This window comes from Chamaea fasciata, unplaced genomic scaffold, assembly GCF_029207755.1.
Source record: "Chamaea fasciata isolate MVZ Bird 193981 ecotype frontalis unplaced genomic scaffold, bChaFas1.0.hap1 SCAF_2, whole genome shotgun sequence".
NCBI classification, from domain to species: domain Eukaryota; kingdom Metazoa; phylum Chordata; class Aves; order Passeriformes; family Sylviidae; genus Chamaea; species Chamaea fasciata.
The window spans coordinates 82,044,164-82,049,616 of record NW_027094087.1 but is presented as its reverse complement, the minus strand read 5'-3'; positions in this window follow the sequence as shown (position 1 = coordinate 82,049,616).

Sequence of the window (5,453 nt, the reverse complement as noted above, 5' to 3'; positions counted from 1 at the left end):
CGCGCTCCCTAAAGGCCTCGGACCGAGCAGCCCCGCCTGCTGACGCTGGAGGGCGAAGCCCTTTCTGCGCCTGCGCGGCGGCCTGCGGTCTCCAGGAGCTCCGAGCCGGGAGCTGCCTGAGGGCGTTGGTGTTTGGGTGCTGGGGCAGAGGGTCTGTGGTCGCACAGCAGCGCTCAAGCAAACAGTTCCTCTTGTATATCATCATTCTGCAGGGACAGCTCTGCTCTCAGCATTTCTTGTGGTACGAGATCCACAAAACTGGAGACCCTCAGCGGGAAGGTGCCTGAGAGGCCTGATCTATTAAGTCCCGTGGCTCTTGTTGCAGCTTGACGCTGTGAAAATGTCACGTTTGGAGAACTACCAAAAAGAGCAATACTCAAACTATTGTCAACATAAAAATTTTTCTTTAATAGCCCTCGTCTGTCACAACAGCTTTGTTGCAGGCATAAGTTTGTATATGCCAATGATGCCCTGTGGGAAGCAATGTCCACAGGTCAGGATGGGTGTGCTTTCTTTTGAAACGTAAGGTTTTTAGAAATGGTACAGGAGCTGATGTAGAATGGGTGAACGAAAGAGGAATTTATTTGTCATCTGTAGCATTAGACAGCAGATTACCCAACATTTTATCATGACAGAATACTCTTTGAAGAGTCTGCAAGGCTCTTTCTACAAAATGGTTTTCTTGACATTTCCAGGCTCTGTATCTCTCTGGCTGCTAAACAGCCATATGGAATAATTAAATCACCTGACTTTGGCATGATTTTAATAATTGTTTAATGTGTACATTATTGTACATTATCCCTTTAAAAGTTTTTTCTGCCAAAGAAAAATGTGCTCATTCTTGAGAGCATGCCTTTGAGAGGTGACTGACTGACACCTAGTGTTTAAAATTCAGTCACACTTAATAAAGAAAGGTACACACACAAAAAAACTCCTGCAACCCCCCCCCCAAAAAAAAAACCCAACAAAAAAACCCCCCCAAAAAACCCCAAACCCAAAAAGGGTTCTTTCTAGCAAGAAGAGCTCCCATTTGTTTCAAAGTACCACCTCATCAGCATTGCTCCAAATCAAGGGCTGAGATGTTCCAGAAAAGCAGTATTTAAAGAGACCACATGACATACTGTCTTACTAAGTCAATAATTACCATGGTCTGATAATCATCAAGTTTCCACTAATTTAATCATCTGAAGTGTGCTGCCTCTACCCCAAATCTCCCTGTGCTGGTGCATGTAACCCATTGCTCTAGAACTGGGAGGGAAGCAATGTATCAATCACTAGTGGAGTGGCCCTGGCAACTCCATGCTCCCACAAAGCCCACCAGTGCCCTACTTTCCACTGCAGGAAAGTGGTTTCATCAACGCTTTTATTACAAGTCCCTGGGGTAGAAATAGAGAAGAAGATGAACAAGAAAATATCCCCAGACAAGTTATCTTGAAGCCTCTTATTTTCAAATTACCAGCACTAGCCTTCTCACCAAGCACAGCCCTTTCCTACAACAGACACTATCTTCAGTTTCAAGGAACACAAAATATGTGTTACGTATGAGACAGGTATTCTATTATTTTATTTTTTATTGGTTTTCACAAAAATATAAATTGAAAGACGTAAGGATGCAAATAACTTACAATTTGTATATAACCGTGAAGGCCTCATACTTTCCAGACTCTTCAGTCAAGTAAGGCAGGTTTATAATGAATCAAAGCTGACTATATTAACAATATAATGGGTATATGTTACTGTAAATTCTCCCCAGCCTGCAGGAAGTGGGCACAATTTTGCTTGTGTCCATCTCTTTCTGTTGTTCCCAGATGTTGAAATATACATGATATATGCATCACTATTTCTTTTTATTAAATGTCCAAAAGATATCAGGAATAAAGCTTTCCCATCCTGTGTGTTTTAAATAAAACATTTTTTCTCTATAAAAAACACCTTTTGAATCAAGATGCTACTGAAATTATGCAAGTGGATAAAGACCCTTGCCAAACTATCACTGCAAGAATGGGCAAATAAAGTTTGCCTGGAAGATGATGTTCATCAGGGAAGATGAACTGGAAGATTTTCTGAAGCCACAGGTTTCTGCTGTTTTTTGGGTTTAGGAGTTAGCTGAGTGGCAAGTTTTGCTATTCTCCTGAAGACAGAGGTTGCACACTTGGTTTTGAAATAAGCAGTGAGCTCATTAATCCCTCAGTCTGGAAACACATACAATGCCTCCACCATTCCTCCAACTGCTCCAAATACATATCTGGCCTTAACCAGTGGTCCATTTTCTCTCAAGTAATGCCTGTAGCAGGAGCCTGGGAGGAAAGCAACAGTAGGACAGCAATATTCTCCCTGTGTCTTGCAATTTTTGAACAAATAATCACGAGTCAGAAAGAGTTGACATTGTATCTAACAAGTCTTTGATAGATATTTTTTCATGGTTTTGTCAAGTTTCCTTTTGAGTTCATGTACATTTTCAGTATCCTGTAGCAAGTAGTTTAAAAACTGGAGAAAAGTTTCCCCACATAGAAGCCTTTTGCACAAAAATCAAGGATGAAATGAATATTTCTTAGCTATTGTGGTCTAGAATATTTACATAATCACCCTATTTCTCATTTTTGTCATTGGTTAAAAAACCAAATGACAGTCAGAAGCCAAAACAAGCTTTAAAATGCAATTTTTTTTCATCTTTATGGATGCAAAGTGACAACTTGCTGAATCCAAGCTAATTTTTTGAGTTAATGAAAACATAATAGTAGTGCGGTACCGTCTGGAAAACTAATTCTTTTCATTCTTCCCCCCGACTTTCATCTGTTCTTTCCTTTTTGTTAATGTCTTGCTTTGCCTGTCTATTACACTTTGCATTTTTTAATCCTTGCATGTTTTGATTTCACTGGAGCTAGATACATATGACTATGATTTCTTTAGAAACTTTTACAAAATTAGAGAATATTAAGAGGAAAGTTGAGTAAAGCTATGGTAGTTTTTACTCAAAGATGTCAAATGCTTTGCTGGTTCTGTGTCACTCCAAGTGTCTTTCTGAACTAAATACCAAAATTATATTCTCTAACTATTTATCCAACAAGTAGGGGTTTGATCACCTGCCAGGTTTCAGGAGAACCAGAGCATGGTGACAGGCTTTATATGCAATTGGCATTCAAAGCTGTGACCTTGATTTTTTTCTGAGACTACCAAAAATAGGCTGATGCATATATTCTGACGAGATGCAGTAATATAACTCTAAGCACAACCCTGTGCTCCATCAGTCTCCAAAGCATTTTTATCTCCCAATGTCGCCTTTATCTTTAAAGTTACTTTGTAGGACCCATCTGGTTCCTTTCAATATACGTAGACCAAGTTGTATCAGTCAGCTGGCACTGGCTAATCAAATGTCAGCAGATAACCTGCACATCTGCAATGGAAAAATACAGGGCAGTATGCTAAGAACACCACATGCATCATACACTTAGCCCTGAGGAATGTTGGTTCCATTTTCCATACAAATAGCGTTTCCTTGGATGGCAAAGGACTGTACGTATGTAACCACACAAATACACCCACACATTCCTGTGCTCTACATTTGAGTATTGCATTCTCCAGCTCCTCTGCTTGTTAGTGATAAGAATAAAACTGTGATCCCAGGCTTCAGTCTAAACACTGTGGCCCAAGTTTCTCTGCCCTTGCTCTTGAAAAAGGGTGTTTCTGATCAAAACTGCTATTGCTGGCTTAATAATGTTGGTCTGAAATATTTTGAGATATGAACTATGACATCTTTTACAATTCTGGGAAGACTCCCAAATGCAAAGGCTGTAACTGCCAAGCTCTTGTTTGGCCAAAATATCTCCTTTCACTAGGGCAGAGAAAGACAGAATAACTAGGTCAAGAATAAATGGGCATGTACTCTGAGTCTGATCATCTAGTGTTTAATAAGAAAGAGGTGGTCATCCTGTCTTGGACACCTGTTCTAGACTGAGATCGATGGAGATCTTTCAATATCCCAGTGCTGTGGCTAGTTCTGTTTGATTAGATACCCAAACTTGAGGAAGCAAAATCTAGAAACTTGTGTCTTCTAGTGTGTCTTGCCCTAATAAAGACCAGGTCTTCAAGTTAGAGCAGGAGGTGTATTTATTTAATTCTCTCAGTGCAGTTAAAGCAACAGACTTGCTCTAAATTAAACCAATTTGAGAACCTGAGGAACATTTCTGACTGGAAATAGGTTGTTTGTACAGCAGGTAGCAGTGATGGGCAACTAGATCAGCCTTCATGTTGAGTCCCAAGGCTGAAGGTTGCTTTGCTGACTCCCATCATCCTCTTGAAACTATTCTCCTTGAAAAGAAAAGAGAAGGGGCTGTTTTCCCTTCAGGAGCTTCAGTAAGGTATGTTTGATATCTACATAGTCGCTAATACTCAGGAAGAAACACAAACACTAAATAATGCTCCTAGCCTTGAGTTCCTGTGTGCTATATATACCTGACTGAAATGGGGACTTGCAGTTGAAAGCATAAAACCAGACAGCCATGACATATCACCAGGTTTTATGACCTCAGCAAAGGGATTTTGACTCTCTGCATGCATAAATGGAGATGAAGAGCAGTCTATGTGCAATGCACTGTCCAGTGTCTCATCAGGCCCCACTTCAGTACCAGAAGGTGAAATCTTATACACAGGAGTGTCATTTACCAGTAAGGTAAAGGCAAGAGCTTCATTGACAGGAGAAGGCAAGCCAAGCTGAGTAGGATTTTCAGAGAATCATAGAATCATTTGGACTGGAAGGGCCCATTAAAGACCATCTACTTCAAACCTTCCAGTATGGATCCGGACTAGGATATGGACATTCCACTAGGTCAGGTTTGTCAAAGCCCCACCCCACCTGGACCTGAAGACAACTAGGGATGAAGTATCGGCAGCATCTCTGGGCAACCTGTTACATTGCCTTGCCACGTTCTACAATTTGTGTAAAGAATTTCTTCCTAATAGCCAGTCTTAATCTACCTCCGTTCCCCTTTGTCCTACCACTACATGCTCTTGTAAAAAGTCCCTCCTCAGCTCTCTGGTCAGCCCCCTTTAGGTACTGGAAAGTGCTATAAGGTCTCCCTGAAATCATTTCTTCTCCAGGCTGAAGAACTCAAACCCTCTCAGCTTGTCTTCTTAGGAGAGGTTCTTCAGCTCCCTGATCATTTTGGTGGCTCTCCTCTGGGCCTGCTCCAACAGGTCTCTGTGCTGAGGACTCCAGAAGTGGACAGAGGACTTCAGTAGGGTCTCTCAGGAAGGGAGTAGAGGGTGGGGAAACACAACCTGTGCACCGGTGTGCCCTGCTACACTGGTTTGGATGCAGCTCAGCACACATTTGTCTTTCTGGGCTGTAAGTGCACATTGATGGATCACATCCAGCCTCTCATCCTCTCATCCACCAGCACCCCCAAGCCCTTCTCAGCAGGGCTGCTCTCTGTCAGTTCGTTCCTTAGCCTGTG